This window comes from Globicephala melas, chromosome 1, assembly GCF_963455315.2.
Source record: "Globicephala melas chromosome 1, mGloMel1.2, whole genome shotgun sequence".
In the NCBI taxonomy this organism is placed as follows: Eukaryota; Metazoa; Chordata; class Mammalia; order Artiodactyla; family Delphinidae; genus Globicephala; species Globicephala melas.
In genome coordinates, this window is record NC_083314.1 from 80,652,567 (window position 1) to 80,671,687 (window position 19,121).

Consider the following 19,121-nt stretch of genomic DNA (forward strand, 5'->3'; position numbering starts at 1 on the left):
AGTGCTCTATTCTGATCTCTTTGTTTTCTTCTGTTCTTAGGTCACAGCCTCCCAATAAAATGGTTGGCAACACCACTGTTGCTTGGGGAATGTTAATGCTACCATTGTTCACATGCTGGTCTAGCCAATATTGTGGTTGGAGTCAGGGCAGAAGAGATCTGCCATGGGCCCCACTGTGGCCCTCTTCTGGCCGTGCCTTCTTCCATTAGGCAAAGATTATATGGAACCAAGGAGACGTTCCCAAAATGTGCAAAGAATCCCAGAATCCCTTGCCCAAGTGTCTTTTAGTTCATGTGTAAAATTTTTGGATCTTTCTTCTTGGCATTGTCAAACTGAGGGCAAAAGTCACTTGTGTGTGTGTTTTTTTTTTTCCTTTTGTACTCAGACCTAGAGCTTGTGGGCAGTGCAGTGTCAAGAGGCTGCTTTTAGGGAGAGCTAGTGGATGTAGCATGGACGTGTTGGAGGTGCAGGACAAAAGCTGGTTCCAGCAGGTCAGTAGGCAAGCAGTGGTGGAGGGCCTCACTATGCTTCATTTCTCTGGTGTGTCACTCCAAGAAGTCCAGGAATTCTAAATTCATCCTTGGTGATTATAAAGGTATAGTTTTCAAAGTAAGAGAATACAGTCTACTTCAATTTCAATGAAGAGGGCTTTTTGTTGTTGTTTGTTTATTTTTTTTGTTTGTTTGTTTGTTTTTGCGGTACGCGGGCCTCCCACGGCTGCGGCCTCTCCCGCTGCGGAGCACAGGCTCAGGACGCGCAGGCCCAGCGGCCACGGCCCACGGGGCCAGCCGCTCCGCGGCACGCGGGACCCTCCCGGACCGGGGCACGAACCCGCGTCCCCTGCATCGGCAGGCAGACCCCCCAACCACTGTGCCACCAGGGAAGCCCTGTTTCTCTGTTTTTTAAAGCTTCATCAGTAGCTTTAAAAAGCATAGACTCAAGGTAGATGGCAAGCGTGCCACTAACGCTTGCAGGTGCCAGTGCAAAAAAAAAAGGAAAAGAAGCCTCAAAGCTGCTTACACTCTGAGGTGAATTGCCAAGAGAGCTTATTTCATCTTCTGTTTGGGCACAAGGAACACAGAAGCCAAGTTTTAATCCCAGGCTAACTTGAGAAGTCTTATAGGAGGTCCTCCCTACATTAAGGTGGGACCCCAAAGTCTTAAGCCCTCAGGGGTAAGGGTCATCCGATCTAGTCCTGCCCCTTCAAATCCCAGGGCTCTTTGGACCAGGCAGCCTTGGTGCCACAAACAGTGTAAAGAATAAGAAAGTTTTAAAGTTCATGAGAAATAGTAGCCACGGACTCAACCTCTAGCGGATTTAGCCTTGAGTACTCGTAGCCTGGGTAGTCTGGGAAACCATAAGACATCAACTTGGTGTGTTGTTTCCCAGCTGCTAACGAGCCCCAGGAGTCTATCAGAGGAGACTATATTCAGAGGAAAATATATTCATCCTAGGGCTGTAGAGGTATCCACAAATAACATTTCAAGAGAAGCAATTAGCATCTAGAATTCAGTTTTAACACATAAGAACGAAATCTCATGCATCTGGAATTTTAACAACAATTCTATCAATCCTTGTGATGACATGAAATTTATATTTTAAAGCAGGTTGAGAAAATTTAAGCATAAAACTCTCTCTCTCTCTCTCTGTCCTCTTGGGCCTCCTCTCTCCCCACTTTCATGTGAAAAGTGCATCTGCATTATACTATAACCAGACCTCCTCAGAGATGTAAAGGCCCCATTGACTGCAGAGATTGTCCCCTCACCCCACCCCCGCCCCCGCCCTCATTTCTTCAGACACTAGCAATGTAACTTCTTAAAAGATTAGCATTCTTTCCCAACTTCGTAAGTGGTCAAGTGACTTCCTGCTTGCTTTGTACATGCTTACCTGGACTATGTATCTTTGGTGAACTTTATGTAAAATGTCAGTATGTCATTTGGATGTATGACCTTTTGTCTCAGTAATGTACATGACTGTGCCTTCCACTTCTAACAGGCAGAACAGTTCTCAGAGCTTCTGAGAGTCTCTCTGCCAGGTTATAATCCTCAGTTTGACTCCAATAAAATCCTCTTTTTTCTTCTTAACTTGATTGTTAATAGAATTTTTGTCGACACTTGTATCAAAGCAGACATGAAAATGAAAATTAGAAAATATTCTGAATCAAACAAAATGGAAAATACTGTGTATACACACAAGGTGCAGCTAAACCGGTCTTTAGAGGACAATACACAGATTTAAATGTAAATTATGAAAATCAGGACTGATCGCTAGTGAGCTAAATCTCCACTTCAAAAAGTTACAAAAAAGGATAACAACAACAACAGAAGCAGATAAGTGCAGAAATTATGTAGAAAACCAGGAATTTAAGAATTAGAAGTAGATTTACAGAAGCGAAAAAGTAAGTGGTTGCCTCTTTGAAAAGACTACTAAAACTGATAAAACTGTTAAGAGACAAGAAGGCTCCCCACACGTGTGTTTCTGAAGACATGTGCAAGAAGGTTCACTGAAGCACTGCATGTACTTATAAAAACATGTAAACTACCCAATGGTCCTCTGAGGGGAAAGGATACATAAACTCTGGTTTATACTTTCCGTGGACTGTTCTACAGCTATTAAGATGAATGAACTAGTTCTATCTATCAATATGGATAAAACTGAAAAACAAAGTTGAGTGAAAAAGATCAAGTGACAAAAGATGACATAGTATGATGGTGTTCATATAAATTCTTAAAACAAAAAAATAGATGGATATATTATATATGTCTTTAATCATTTATTGTCATGTACCAAAACATGTAAAGAGATGTCACACCAGCATCAGGAGGATGGTTATTTCTAGAAGGGAAATGGGAGAATGGGGTAAAGTGATTAAGGAGGTGAGGAGAAGTTCAGCAACATCTGCGATATTTTTAGTTCTTATGAAAATTCTTAAAAGAACATGGCAAAAGGATAACATCACTTAAAATTAGGTGAGGGATGCATATTTATTTTTTTTTCGTAGTTTTGAAATTTTTAAAATTTTTACAAATATTTTAAAGAAATAATAGCCCAGAGTGGGAGGCGAATGTGGGACTGACACAGGAGAGTGTTTTCTTAAATACTTCCAGTGCCTCTTCTTAGGCATTGTACGGCTCTTAAATGTCAGCAGAGGTCTCCAAAATCCTTGAGAGCTAAAAAAGTTATCTCAAACCCCAATTTCACGGTTTGTGGAAATTCTAAATAAAAAGAAATATACATAGATTTAAAAAAAAGAGAGGAAAGAAGGAAGCCATTACTACTGAACTCGAAGACATAAGGAAATGATAAATGAATATCATAAACACATATATGACAACTGATTAAAAATTTAGAGGAAATGAACATATTCCAATAGTGAGTTTAGGGAAATAAAATGGACTAGTCCTACAAGCATTACATTTTTTAAATCAGAATTTTTAAATCTTCCTTCAAAGAAATCTCCAGGACCAAAAAAAAGTTCATTAGAAGAAATGACTCCAAAGCAAACAAATTCTAAAAGAATTAAAAGATGGCACATTTCTCCAACTTTTTTTTATGAGTTTATGTTGAAGCCAACAACCCCCCCACAAAGGCAATGTGAAAAATATAAATTACAGACCTGTCTTATTGCTGCAATGTTAAAAAAAATACTGAATCCAGCAATACATTTTTTAATTGTGAAAAATAGGTCTTATCCTGGGAAAACAGTTGATTATCATTAGAGAATAAATTAATCTAACTCACCACATTAACAACGTAGAGGAGGGAAATCATAATCACTAAAACAGAAGAGGTATTTGAAAAAATTCACCATTGATTTAACTTTGAAAAAAAAACCCTTTAGCATAATAGGCTAGAAGAGAACAGCACTAATCTGCTAAGGGTAGCTTCCGAAACAAAAACAAACAAGAAACCTTCAGCAAACATTATAGTGGGTAATAAACCCCTGGCTCCCAGCCCCCCACCCCCGTTACCAATCAGGAACCCTCAGGAATCAGACAAATAGGCCTCACTCTGACCACATCTTTTCACCATTGTGATGGAGATCTTAGCCAGTGAGGAAAGGCAAGAAAAGAGAAAAGGTATAAGAAGTGAAAATGAAAAATGACTACTATAATTATTTACATGGATGAAGGGTGAATCACTAGAATTATTAAGAGAATTGAGTTTATTTGGTATATACAAATATTTTAAAATCAGATTAAATTGGAGGATTCAATTGGATTAAATTGAGGATTCAAGAAACAAAGGTATTAAAAACATTTTAAATGTTCAACAATTATACCACACAGTTCAATCACATGCACTGGGGAGGGGACAGGGGAATGAAAGGTGACTCCTACCTCCACAGTAACCAAAATCATTTCAATGTGAAATGAAACCTAAAATGATTTTAGTTGGTGTTATATAGCAGGGTATTTCCATGATCTCAGGGGTAAGCAAGGAGTTTAAAAATAAGATAAAAAGACCAATTCTTCAGTATGGAGTTTCCTTAAAAAACTAAAAATAGAATTACCACATGACCCAGCAATCCCACTACTGGGCATAAACCCAGAGAAAACCATAATTCAAAAAGACACATGCACCCCAGTGTTCACTGCAGCTCTATCTACAATGGCCAGGTCATGGAAGCAACCTAAATGCCCATGGACAGATGAATGGATAAAGAATGGATATATACAATGGAATATTACTCAGCCATAAAAAGGAACGAAACTGGGTCATTTGTAGAGACGTGGGTGGATCTAGACACTGTCATACAGAGTGAAGTAAGTCAGAAAGAGAAAAACAAATATCGTATATTAACGCATATATGTGGAACCTAGAAAAATGGTACAGATGAACCGGTTTGCAGGGCAGAAATAGAGACACGGCTGTAGAGAACAAACGTATGGACAGCAAGGGGGGAAAGCGGCAGGGGGTGGGGTGGTGGTGTGATGAATTGGGCGATTGGGATTGACATACATACACTAATATGTATAATGGATAACTAATAAGAATATATCATAAAATGTAGGAAAAAAAGACCAGTTCTTAACGAAGACTGATCAATTGGACTACATCAAGCATCTCTGTTCATCAAACCACAGACTAAAGAGTAAAAAAGACACGTCACAACTTGAGCGAATGTCCTTGCAGTCAGCATAATCAACTGGTACTGAAGATATTTAATAAATTCTTACAAAACAAGAAAAAAAGACCTGTAGGAAAATCACCAAGGTCTTGGGGGTGGGGATGGGGGTGGGGGAGAACCTATAAGAGAAAATCCAAATGGTTAACAAATATGTAATGGTGCTCAAGTTCATAACGAATAAGGGATATTAGAAGTGAAATCCCAATGAGGGAACATTACAGATGGCGAAGGAGAGAGAGGAGGGGGAGGGGAAGAGGGGGAGGGAGAGAGAGGGGAAAGGGAAGGAGAAGGAGAAGGAGAGGGGAAGGGAAGAGGGGGATAAGGAGGGGAGGAAGTGGGCCAGGAGAAGGAGGATGAGTAGAGGTGGAGGACACTTGCAGGTAGAAAGGTACCGACTGGCCAGCGAGGTGGTTGCTGCCGTATGGTACTCCCTCACAGCCCCAGGGCTCTGCAAAGTCCCCATTCAGACGCTCCTTAACGTCTTCCGCTCAGGACTGCCTTCGGGTGTTAATTCTCATCTTCGTACTCCTTGTGGCCAGAACTACGACGTCATTGGACTTGTGTGTGCAGCAGGCAAAAACCAAGGGTGAAAAGTCTGGGCCGGAAAAGGGATCGAGAGGAGACACTCTGCACTGGCCGGGAATCGAACCCGGGTCTCCCGCATGGGAGGCGAGAATTCTACCACTGAACCACCAATGCCCCTTTCCGTGCAAGCCTCTGACGGCTCTCCAGAAAGCATCTCCAGGGCGACCGAGGGACCCGCGGCGGCAAAACAAAGAGGTTCCAAAATGGGCCTACAGCGTTGTCTTTGAAAGACAGAGCTCACAGACCGACAGGCACTCGGAACAAAGCCTTGCGAAAAAGGCCTACAAGCAGGCAACAGCATGAAGTGGGAACATTCAAATGAAAATATCAAAATATTGGCTTCGTCAGCTCACACCGCAACTCTGAAAAAGGCTCTTTCTAACCGTACAACAGACCCCTGCCGAAAAAACATCGGAAATTCATCCAGATCCCTTGTTTATGACCCTATACCTGCAACTCTCAACCTCAAACTCTTACCTTAGAGAGTCTGAGAAAATAATCCAACTTGCTAGGTTAGGCAAGTGAAATTCTCATCCAGGCAAGAAATAAGAAACAGAAGCAGAATTAGACTGGAATGAGAAGAAGGAAAGGGCCAGAATCAAAAGAGAGGTAACGAAGAAACACACCGTTGTTTTGTACAAGAATAGTGAGTCATTTTTGTAACCGTTATAACAATAGTATGCGTCTGCTTTTTAAGGTGTTCAAAGCATTTGGAAGGATATGTGATATATCATAATTATTAAAAGGTTAATTACTATTGTTTGCAACCAATGTTTGATTATATGGGAGAATCTAATCTCCCAAACGGGACTCTGTGTTGTGCTGAGTTTTAGCATTCGTGACTCTGAGATGCATGTGGGACGTAGGCTTTGGTGTTTTGGTTATATAAGGAGCAGACTAATTTTTAGAATAGTGTCGAGGTTAACATATTGGTCCTTTGATGAAATTGAAATACAGAGAGATTTCTTTCCCAATTTTTCCTGGGGGAAATTACACTGAAGAAAGGAACCTGGCGGGGGGGCTCCCCCACATGTTGGGACTTAGGAACCATTATGCCTTTCTGAAAGATAGGAGCTGCAGACGTGCAGTCATGCTTCTCTTGCTGAGAAGCCAAGCTAGGTGGAGGCTGAGTCAGAAACTTGAACTCAACAAGGAAAACAACCATCTCCTTGACCCTGAAGACCTTTGGCTCTATCTGCCCTCTGCCCAACACCAAAGACACACGCCAGCTCTGGCCATCATGCTTTCATTTACCAACTACATCGACCAGATCTACATGTATTCCCACACCCCTTTCTAAACTACAAACCTGCACTTTCCACTCACAACTCCTAAATCACAAATCCATGCCCCCTATGCGTCTCAGAGTCACAAATGCTAAAACTCAACACACCAGTGAGTTCCCTGTCAGCATCACACACCACCCTCTGCCTCGACAGGTTTGGGAGGCACCAAGCGATGGGGGGGGGGGAGCAAAGAGAATGACTGCATCGTCAGTGAGGAAATGAAGCCCGCAGTATTTTGATGTGAAAGCCACAGCTTGATGGTATTGCCTGACGTAAGCCTCCTATGCAAGCTTTTGCTCTGGGTATTTTCTTGTTTGTTTGTTTTTTAGTTTGTTCTGCATGTCTACCAAAGAGGCCTGTTGTTTTCAGAACTCTTTTCAAAGTCCTTCCCGAGCCTCTTCCAGAGGAATCCTAGTCGAGCTGCACAGGTGGAAACGTTGGTGGCTCAAGGGTAGAATTCTCACCTCCCATGCGGTAGAACCGGGTTTGATTCCAGGCCAATGCTTGCTTTTCTTCGGTTGCCTCTCCCCTTTTCCATGGGCAATATCCTTGGCATAGACAGGTCGTTCCTTGTCCTGAATTATACCAAGACCGGTAAACTCAGGCGTACCAAGGTTAGAGGCCCCACTCCGCAACTTCCTGCATCTCCGCACGATTTCCTCCCCAGAAACGTCCCCCTCCCTGGGCCCCTGAGGCCCCTCCCGTCACAGCTACAGTCCTTCAGTGACCTTCATTTCTTCATCCCCACTCCAAGTGCGATATAGCCCAAGAATAGGATAGGAGAAAGGATAATAGTAACAATGGTTTCAGTTTCAAGTATTCCAAACCGCAGAGATTCAGCAGACACACTTGGAGCTTCAAAAACATGCTCTCTTCACGGTATTGGATGGCTGCAAAAAAAAAAAAAAAACAAACAAATCCTGTTGAGGGCAACTTGTGTCGTTCTTAGTTTTCACTAGAGGGGACGGCGGTAAAGGGAGGCAAATGGCAAGTGTGCCCATTTAGTTAATTCCCAAGAAGACTTTAAGAAATTGCCCTCAACAGGATATGTTTTTGGTTTTGTTTCTTTGTTTGTTTGTATGTTTTGCAGCCCTCCGGCGGAGGTGAGAGGTCCTCTGGCACAAAGGAAGGTAGGCACTCAAGGAACCCCAGGATAGAAAACAAGACGGGGGAAGAGGAAGGGGGGGAGGAGGAGGGGAAGGCGAAGGAGGGGCGGGCAGAGGAGGCGGAAGATGGGGAGGAGGCGGAGGAGGGGGCCTCAGCCAGGTGAGTTTTCCGCAGCAGCTGGATAACCCTGGTCGAGAGAGGGCGCCCTTGATCCACAGGCCTCTGCGACCACAGGCTTCGGCGCTGCTGCCTTCTTGGAAGACACCCTCCTTCCCTCTTTTGTCTCAGACAGGACGCTGAAGAGCGCGTCGTCCTAGATGATTTCTCCGCTCCCCAAAGCCCTAGGAGGGAAGGACAGACCGACGGAATCGTTGCTCCCAAGTGGTCCATCGCGCAGCGTCCGGCCTTGTGTTGGATGATTTCCCGGGTGCCTCTTCTGGGTAAGAGTGGACCCCACAGGATATTCCTGCTGTTCCCGTTGAGGAGCAGTGGGAGAGACGCCAACTTGGCCGGCTCGTCGGGCCGCGCGAGACCCAGGCTCCTGAGCTAGTCCCCTCGATGGGCTGAGCCCAGAGAACCAGCAAGGGAACGGGTTGCCTCCTGCCGCCGCAGGTTCTCCCTCCTCCCGTTGCAGGAAAACACTGATCCAACTCCCGCCGTAAGCACCGGAGAGGCAGCTAGATCATTTCTGAGGGCTGGGGTGGGATGAGGTGGGGTGGGGTGGGGTGGGGTGGGGTGGGCGGGGGGCGCCGAGGGGCGGGTGGAGGGAGCGCTCACTCTCCGCAGGAACACGGCTGGGGCGGAAGAGGAGAAGGAGGAAAGCGAGGCCGGGTGGAAGGCCAGAAGGGCTGGCTAGCCCAGGCAAGGATACTGCGCGCCGGCTCCGGGAGCCTCCTTGCGAAGGCAGGCCTCGGGCCTCCTTGTTCCTGGAAGGGTTGCCTCTTTCCGATCTGGCCCCCAGGGGACTGTGGAGTGCGAGACCTTCGGGCAACGTACCCACGCTTTCGCAACACCGCGGCCGCGTGGCCTTTCTCCTACAGATGCCTGCCGGCCAGCCTGCGGGAACTGCCCAGACCAGAGCGGGGCCCAGTGGGCGGGTCCCGGCGCGCGCACACACACGCGCGTGGCCGGAAGCGGGCTAGAGGAGAAGGCACGTCCAGCACCTGTGAACAGACAGGAGGCGTGGCTCAAGAATAGGACCCATCCATACACTTAGGTCACTTAACAGGAAAGCCCGGAAGATGCGGGTGCAGACCCGATTTCCCAAGCTGTGGAGCGCTGGCTGGGGCTGCGCCTCTCGCCCTGCGCCCGGGGAGCGGAGTGCAGCGAGACACCACGGAAGAGACGTCGTCTGTCATGAACCGAGAGGTATCAGGGGAGAGCACGAACGCAATCTCTCATCAGCACAAATCCCTACATCAGCACGCCCCAGTGCAGTAGACAAGCCTCGTCCTGGGAAAACTACCTTCGTGACCACAGTCTCTCCCGTGCCCGGTAACTATGAGCATGCACCCCGCAGGCACGGTCAACACCCTGCCCTCCCCTCCCCTCGCTGTTCTTCCAAACCGATCTCCGAAAAGCCACCGATCGCCCACTCCCGCCTACCCAACACACAGAAGATGCCACTGCCCGGCCTACAAGACTGACCGCCTTTCAGCAGTGGCGCCCAACCCACCGACCCGCAGCCATTGCGCTGTCTCATCATCTACACACGCCACCTGCTGCCTCTGAGGCTCCGTCCGCAGCACCTGCCACGCTCTCGCTCTCTCTCCTGTTGCCTTACAGTGGACGCAACATTTATCCCAACAGGTCTTCGGAGTGAGCGTCGAAAGGAAAAGGCAAAACGCACCCAGTGCCTGGGAGAGTGTGCAGGGTATAAATGCAACAGCCATTGTAGAAACGGTGGGACTTGATTGTGGTGGGTAGCATCGTTTTGACGTAGCGGTGTTGATTTTTACTCCTACCTTCTGCTTACGGCAGCAGTGTTACAATTTTCCATTCTGCGCATACTTCACCTGCTGCCTTTGTTACGTCAGTTAAATGATGTTAACTCCCTACACCGCCTAATCTACAAGTGGAACAACCACCAGGATCCGACCCAGCGCTCACCTTCCTCTCAACCCTCGTGGATATCGCCTCCAGGCACCTCTGCCGAGCGCCTAATAAGCATTTCATCCAGGGCATCTATTGATACTAACACCAAGACTCGGCTTGGCCTCTCTCGGTTATTCAGAACTCAACATGACCTGCGCCCCGGGTGGCAACGGGCGTGGGTTTGCACCCCACAGGGAGTTGAACCTCTGCAGGGCTGTGTAAACCTGAGCAAGATGCTCGGAGGCCCTGGAAAGCCACTTGTGCGGTGGAGATGAGGGGATGTGGCGCTGTGCGGGCGCGGGTGGGGTAGGGCTGCCCTGGAGATGAGAACGACCTAGGTGCCCTGGGAATCGGCCACTCTGGTTTTCCTCGGTGTGGGGCACACGCCGCAACACAATTCAGGGGATGGAAAGCTGCCCAAAAGGTTTCCCTGACCGGGAGTCGAACCCGAGCCGGTCGCGGCGGTGAAAGCGCCGAATCCTAGCCACGGGACCACCAGGGAGCTGCTGGTGGATGGCTTTTCTCGTGCTTCGGACTACAGTGACCTTTTCCCTTTGCTCTGGAAGGCCTTGAGCCTTCCGGAGGGGTCATCCGTCGTTGCAGAAATCGTTCCCTAAGGCCGTTCCCTCCGTGCTTCCTCCAAAAAAGGAGCCCGAACGCCCGCGGGGCCTGCCGGGTCCGCAAGTCCCGAGCGAGTTGCCTCATCCCGGCCGCACCTAGCCTTGAGAACTAGCCTTGTGACGCGTCTTTGTGAGGTGGCCGCGTGTGGAGAGAAGGTCAGCGAGGCCCGGGGAGCGTGCGAGGGGCACGGTGGCCGGGAGGAGGCGGGAGGGAATGTGCCCGGGGTGAGAAGGGGCCACGCACCGAGAGCCGGCATCTCCATTGTCCAAAAGGACTCAGGCGGATGCAGCAACGGAGACGGCTTGGATGGAAAACCCTTTTAAGCCAGGCTCCAAGGCGCTAAATTGGATTCCGGATCTAAAGCCGAGCAATCCCCGGATGGGCTTTGTCGGTTAACCCATCCCATCGTGTCCCCAGCTCTCCGTAAAGAAAAACTTCAGTCTCCTGAGCCTTCCCTGAGTTGCAAAAAGTCTGACCCAAGAATTAATGATTAAAGGAATGAAAACATGCAGAAACAAAGAACAGCAGTCGGGCAGGAGAACTGGTAAGAATTTTCACAATATATCAGTCATATAGCAGAGCCACGGGACCTGTAGTTCCACCCTGAAGGACATAGATAACACTCTTTGATGCACATTCCCAAGTGGTTTTTACAGAACCCAGATTCCCCACCAGATGGAAACTGCTGACCACAAGCACATAGACCCCAGACCAGTTAGAGCCAGAAGATTGATGATGTTGATTCCCGAAACTTCACCTTGTTACCTCACCATCAACCAGCCAGAGAACTGTGTGGAAGCTGATCACGCACCCTGAGACCCTCTCCCTCACACTGCCTTTAAATACACTGTCCTGAAAGCCATCCAGGATTTTGGGTCTTTTGAGCTTTAGCTGCCCGTTCTCCTTGCTCAGGCACCCTGCAATAAACGCTGTACTTTCCTTACCACTACCTATTGTCCGTTGATTGGCTTTGCTGTGCGATGGGCCAGAGGACCCGAGTGCCCTTTGATAACAGATCTTCCCCCTTACAACCTGCTGCACCTGCAGTTTGCCCGCGTTAGTCCATGCCAACTCCATCGTTCTCTATACCCAGGTCAGCGATCTTGGAGTTCTCTCTGATGCCACAGTTTTCCTCAGACCCCACATCCCAGTAGTCAGGAATTCGTGTTTTCTCGTCTCTCAAGTGTGTGGACATTGATCTACACCGGGGTTTCTCAACCTCCACAGTGTTGGTATTTTGGACGGGATCATTTTTTGTGGGGGAGGGCTCCGCCTGAGGACCGAAGCATGTTTAGTGACACCCCTGGATTCTACTGACTGGATGCCAAGTGGAAACTCTCCGTCCCCCTTCCCCCAGTCTTAACAATAAAAAAATGTGTCCAGACAAGGCCCAGTGTCACAGAGGGGTCCAGGGGTGAGGGTGGGAGCCCAAATCGCCCCCGTTTGAGAACCAGAGATGTGCACATTCGCTCCTGTTCCTGGCCTCTGAACTCATGCAGATGACTCTCCTGTTCAGGGCACAGGGGTGGATTTCAACTTGGCCCCCTGCTCATCTAGACGTTAGGATTTAAGACTTTCATGTCTCTTGAGATCGCAGGGTTTTCTGCCATGAAGCCTTTTCTTTGGCTCCATCCTCGACATCAGCTTCTTTTGAGCCTGCCCAGGAGAGGCAGCCGGGAAGAAGTCTGAGTCTGCTCAGTGAGGTTCCTCTCCCTGCTTCTGGGACTTCATGCCTCTTTGGATTCAGTCGGCAGAGAAGTTTTAGGGGCCGCTTTATTCCAGCTGCCCCGTGCATCCCCGAGGAGGAGGTGCACGGGGAAGAATAGGGTTTGACTGGCGCCTGCCACCTGGGGCTCACACCTCCACCACCGCTAGTGTAGCCTTCTGGGCTCCCCGCGGTCCCACCAGCCGGGGGTTCCGTATTGGGCCAGCCTGAGCTCCGGAGACGCCCAAGCCAGGAGGGACACCTAGGGGGAACCAGAGGCCCACTTCAGTCCTGTCCACAAGGGACACCCAAATGGGTCCTGACAGAGAGAAAGGCAGTGAATCCTCTCTTATTGGGCAGGCAGAAGAGACATGAGAGGGAAAGTGAAGAAAAATCCTATGAGGCCTCAGGATCTGGAGTCACCATGAAGTTGACCGCCTCTGGAACCGCGTCCTACCCCTGGCTGGCGAAGGTGAGTGGAGTCCCCTTGTCCAGTCCAGACCAAGTAGACACAGCAGACAACGATGGCCCGGGTACCAGTGAGTAGGCAGTCCCCAATCTTCCCACTTGGGAATACTTGAACTTCCCTAGCCATGAAATCCATGCATTTCCAGGATGCAACTCACTGAATTCTTTTTCTCAACTGCTTGAGAAAAGGAGGAAAGGACTTGAGGAAAGAATTGATCGATCGGGTGTGGAGCATATATGAAAACCACTGCAGTAAGGGAAGCAACCACTGTTGAGACTGTCTCATTTCTCTCTCACCCACCCCCTTAATATTAATTGCACTTTCCCAGGTAGAGTCCCCAGGTTGGACCCATTTTACTTTTAATGCACAGGTGGTGGCGCCTAAGAGGAGTCTAGGAGGTTCACAGATGAATATTTGAAGTGTGGAAGTCACTTTTGTTTAAGCATGCATTCCAAAAAGCAACGAACGAATCAAGCTCACCTGTGCCTTACCTACAACAATGGGAAAGGAGAAGTACATATAAACGAATGGAAAACGTCATAAAATAGCCTTAAGTGTCTGCTCTTTCCAACGAAGTCCTTCCCTGGATATGCTCATCAATGTCTTCTCTTTCTCCAAAATCTGACATCCAGGGCCTGACCCTACGATCGCTTTTCAGGATCCAGCCTATTATTCCCCTCTCTGTATCTCCGCTTCTTCCTCATTTTCTTTTATTCACACAAAACAAAACATGATAGAGCTCTCCCTCAGCCTCCAGTTTTCAACATCGCACCCAGCGAACAATTTCGCAAATTAGGTATGCTCCGTGGGACTCTCTCTGCCTAGAAAGAAGAGGAAATGTTAAGCAGCACAAAGCTTTGTACTTTCCACAGTTAGGAAAGACTAAAGGAAACTTTCTCTAAGACCAAAGGCCTGAAAAGTGAGCTAACTTCCCGCCGCCCCCTCACCACCACCCCCCGCCCCCAGCCCTGCATCCGAAAATGCCGACTGTTTTGAGTCTTGTAGATCTTTCTGGCTTGGTTCAGCTGCCCTGCAGGCAACTGGGCGTTTGTTATCTCCAGAGAGTAAAATAGAGGCTCTTGGGCCACAAGGGGGCAGCCAGTACATGGGAGGGAGGGCCTGTGTCCCCCAAGGAAATGAGAAGTATGATGTGATGGCATGCATATCTTGACCTGGGGGATGGTAACCTGAGTTATTACATGTTGCAAAATGTATCGCTCTGTGTGGAAAAGAACGGAATGGGGAGACTTGCACTACCTGACGTTACGAGTTACTGTGACCGCCCCCCCCAACATAGACCAGCAGTGTGCAAGTTGCATCAGGGTACACAACTGGAAAATGGACTGGGTTCAGAGACTTGAAACCGACCCATAGCTCAATCAGTGAATGAGTTTTCAAGAAAAGCAGTTCAATGCGGAAAGGAAATAGGTTCCATATTGGGAGGGGGGCAGCTGTATTTCTATCTCACACTAGAGACAAAAGTCAATCTGAAGTGCATCATAGACCAAGACATAAAAGTTAAAGGTGTAAGGCATTTTGAGTATTCTTCATGATTTGGTGGTAGGAAAAGATTTACTAACCAGGACCCAAAGAATGTATAAAACAAAGACAAATGATAAATTAGAGTTCATCAATGTTAGCCGTATCTTCTCATCCAAGGAGGCCACTAAAATGGAAAAGCAAGCTAGAGACAGGGAGAAAATATTCACAACACATAGCTGACAACCCTCACCGCCTGTCATTATAATGCACATGGCCAAAAAAGCATACCAGGAGTCCTCAATATTTTTAGCTGTCACAGAAACGGACATTAAAACCATGTTGAGATACCACTACTCTTAGTAGCGCGGCTAAAATCATAAGGAGAGGAAACACCAACGGTCTTGGCAAAGATGTGGAATAACCACAACCGTCATATTGTTGGTGGTAACATAAAATGCTACAACTGCTTTGGAAAAGGCTTTGGTGGTTTTTATGAAGTGGAGCATATACTACTCCCTGGTACCAGCTATTCTTCACCGAGAGAAATGAAAACCTACGTCCACAAGATTTCTTGTGGAAAGACTCTTCAAAGCAGCTTTATTCACAATAGCCAATACTGGATACAGCTCAAATGCTCATTATCGAGTGAATGGTAAACAGACTGTGCTATGTTACTGCCATGGAATACAACTCAGCAATGAACGAGGAATGACATCTGCTGTACTCAACAATCGATAAAGTCAGAGACGTTGTGCAAAGATGAAGAGGTGTGCAGGCAACAGTGTGTGCACTATGATCCCATTTCCATGACATTCTAGAAGAGGCAAAGGTAAAGTGAAAGGAGTCTGGACAGTGACTGTTAACAAATAAAACAGAGGACAATGGCAATGATTTTAATGGTTCTGCGTGACTGACTGGGTAGTCACTAAGTCCAGGCAATGGGACAACAGCAGCATGATGTGGAGTTCCCTTGTTGGTCCAATCTGGTGGATGAAAATGTCGAGGCACCGTCAAAGTTCAGATATAGCAGACGTTAAACCAACCGTGATCACCGAAACAGTAATTAGTGAAGGTTTACTGTGCACAAAAAGCTTTACCGTTCAGGAACTGGGAGCACTCCAACGGAATATGGAAGGAGGCTCAGAGGTGCTACACTGTTAGAAAGCAACTTATCTCATGAGGGGGCGGTGGCTGTTTTGTCCTTCGCAGTGACTGGTTATAACATTAGAGTTTTCCTCGTGATAGGGAATTGGTTAAAATGGTTACCTCCCATCAATTTTGGCGAACAGTTTTAGGCTTTGTTTATGATTTTCAGAGGCATAAACAAGAAGTGGCCCAAGGTAAGTTTCACTTGTTTTGCAAAATAAGCTAAATGAGCTCTTCCTTATATGACTAAACGGGTTTGTCTGCTCAGGGAAGTTTCAAGTGTGATCTCCATTTGTGTCTGATTTTTACCAACTCTCCGCTTTTGGTCATGCTCTCAGTCTAACGGTACTCTCGGGTACCAGCATTGATGCAGTCAGGCAGAAGAATCACACATATTCGCTGGTGTCCACTAGCTGGGTCGTCAGGGCGGAGGGTGCTGCAGTCACCGTTATCATCATTTCTGCGGTGACTGTTAAGGTCTTCCAGTTGTCCAGTCCTGTTGGATACCATTTGTCTTTTGAGTGGCTGCCGACAGGCACTTAAAATCCTTGAGAGTATAGAAAGGCACTAGAGAGGTTACTTCGGTGACTCTAAAGGGAACAATAGCCAAGGATTGAAAAAGTCCTCGGAGCAGAGATTCCCAGGAGCCAAGATTAAACCAGCAAAACAGGTCTAGGCAGGGGGAGTCGCCTATCTGATAAAATTTTTTATCTGGTCTTTAAGATCCTGCAGATTTTGAGTAACACAGAAACAACATTTTTCACCAGTTACAGCAAAAGAGGCTCCTTGCCGGGCTTCCCTATTTTGGAGCAGGACCGAAGAGAAACCACTGCCCTGGGTTTCCTTCTGCTCAGAAACGGGGTGAGTGGCCTGGGTGGGGTTTCCTTCCCTTCTCCTGACCTCCTGCCGCCAGGTGGCCTGGGGAAAGCAGTGCTCTCTGGCCCCCAGGCCGGTGCAAGTTTCAAGACAAAGTAAAACGGGAGCTGCCGTGCCACGTGAGACAGAGGAGGTTGCCATGACTCGGATTCGAACCGAGGTTGCTGCGGCCACAACGCAGAGTACTAACCACTATACGATCACGGCGCGCCACGGTCCCCGCGGCGGCAAGAATTCTTGCTCTTACGATGTTGACGTAAAATCATTCCAATTACTGCGCTGTGCCTGGACAAATGTCGGTATTCATAGTCTTCTCTCATGCCCGCTCTCCGTGTTCCACTCCCTTCCTCTCAATTCTGGTACATGATGATCAAACCAAACCAAACCCCAATTCTCATCTCCCCAAATCCGGCACGTGCCTCTGCAAAGGCCTCCTGGGAAGTCAAGCTGTCCTCGTGCCCACCTCGCCGGCTTCTTTCCCGCGTCTTCGCGTTTGCCCCTTTGGACCAACCCTCCGCAGGCCCTGGTTCCGGCTCGCGCCCCGGCGACCGCGGCCGAACGGAGGGCGGGCGGCGCGCGCGGAGCGAATGGGGAGTCGTCACGGAGCCAAACCTGGCCTTCATCTTCCCTCAGGGACCCCTCGGCTCAGGTCCGGGGACGTTTCCGGGGCGCTGGCATCTGCGGCGGGGACACTCGGCTGCCCTTCTGCCTTCGGAATCGCCCGACGCTCGGCTTTTCCACGGGAAGAACGCGCTGCATCGACTCCACGTCTGCGGTTGTCCTAGGCTTTGGAGCCGGCGTCGCTGTCCTGCGAAAGGCGAGTGACTCCGCCTGGCGCGGATGCGGTGTTTGATCACTACAGGGGTGACAGCGAGGAGTTGCACGTGTGTCTCTGTGGCGCAACCGGTTAGCGCGTTCGGCTGTTAACCGAAAGGTTGGTGGTTCGAGCCCACCCAGGGACGCCTTTCTCTCGCCTCTTTTAGAAAGTAAAGTCTTCGTGGTTCTTTCTGCTCTGCACATTCTTTCCTGTAAAGGTCGAAAAAGGGTCCTCCACTACTACCCTCCTGTCCCCCGTGTCGTGTTCACAACACGAGGACATAAGGTGCGATCGGAAGAGATCCCTGGAAATCCTAGAAAGAGTACGGCTGTCTTCGTTAGTTTATGAATTCCTTTTCACGATGGACTTTCTTCCGTCCGTTGTTTGCACGTACTAGTATTTATTTAACCCTTTCCATATACTTTTGAAATTAAGTTGGTTCTACGATTTCACGGTTACAAATAATGCTGCAGTCATCCTTCTTGTACGGTATCTTTGGCCCCTTGTACAAGGTCTTCTTAGAGGGAAGAGTCCTGGAGAAGCAGTTGCTCGATCACATAGTGCTGACATGGTTCGTATATGCTTCCAGTTCCGCTCCTTTGCTGGCTTATTAGGTCTCACTCTTTCTTTTCTTATTTTAGCGACTGCTTGAGGCTTTATAACAGACTTCTGTAACTTACCACAGTCTGCCTTCAAGCGATGCCACACCTCTTCGCATTTCTTCCCTGCCGGCCATTGTGCTATTGTCATCATGCATCTTACTTTGCATGTGTCCTAAACCCCACAATCCACCGTTATTACTTTAGAAAAATCGGTCCCATGTTTCTAAAGAGACTTAAATAATAAGAAAAATCTTACGTATTTTCCCAGGCAGATACCTTTTCTGTTGTCCTTCGCCCCTTTGTGTACCTCCAGATTTCCATCTGGTGTCAGTGGACTCCTTTAACATTCCTTATAGTGTGGGTCAGCGGGTGACGAATTCTTTCAGCATTTGTATGTCTGTAGATGTCATTATTCACTTTCATTTTTGAAAGACATTTCTTGGGGAGGAGGCATAGAATTCCATGTTCTTTAAAGATGTTGCTCCACTGTCTTCTCACTGCTCCTGATGAGAAATCTGACATAGTCTTTATTTTTGTTTTATGTATATACTGTGCCTTTTCCCTCTGCTTTGAAGATATTGTTCTATTTCAATGGAGTCATGCGCAGTTTAATTATGATGTGGCTAAGTGTGTTTTGCTTCATGTTTCTTGCACTCATAGTGTTCATTTGGCTCTTTGGAAATTTTTCTGTCAATGTTTCTTTAAAAATTGTTCCTTCTCTTCTGGTCTTTTCAGGGACTCCAACTTACTCCTATATTGGGCCTTTTAAACATACCTCACCAGTCAGTGATGCTATGTTCATTAAAAAACTTTTTTTGTATGTAGTTTCATTTTAGGATACCGTCAGTCGTTCATGGCTTTACGTTCCCCGATCCTTTTTTTTTCTTTTTTTTTAAATTCCCCCTTCAATGTCTAATCTGCTCTTAATTCTATCTGGTGAATTACATAATATCAGATGTTATCATTTCCATGTCTACAGTTTGATTCTGGCCATTTGTATGTGTTCTACATTTCTACTTAACTCTTGGGACATATGCGACACAGTCATGATAACTGTCTTAACGTCCTCTCTGCTAATTTTAACATCAGGTCAGTTGTGGCTCAGTTTTGATTGATTAGTCTCCTCCTCACACCTCAAGTTTTCCTGCCTCTTTGCATGCCTGGCATTCTTTGATTGGATGCCAGACATTGTCAGAGTTT

The 19,121-nt window shown here is 47.5% G+C and overlaps 3 non-coding genes across 3 annotated transcripts; 1 reads left to right on the forward strand and 2 right to left on the reverse strand.

Moving 5' to 3' along the window:
- Positions 1-5,759: 5,759 nt before the first annotated feature.
- On the reverse strand, positions 5,760-5,830 carry TRNAG-CCC (transfer RNA glycine (anticodon CCC)). The gene has a single exon. It is a non-coding gene; the product is annotated as a tRNA-Gly (tRNA).
- A 10,807-nt stretch (positions 5,831-16,637) lies between these two features.
- Positions 16,638-16,709, reverse strand: TRNAH-GUG (transfer RNA histidin (anticodon GUG)). The gene has a single exon. It is a non-coding gene; the product is annotated as a tRNA-His (tRNA).
- A 681-nt stretch (positions 16,710-17,390) lies between these two features.
- On the forward strand, positions 17,391-17,464 carry TRNAN-GUU (transfer RNA asparagine (anticodon GUU)). Its single transcript has one exon. It is a non-coding gene; the product is annotated as a tRNA-Asn (tRNA).
- The last annotated feature ends 1,657 nt before the right edge of the window (positions 17,465-19,121 follow it).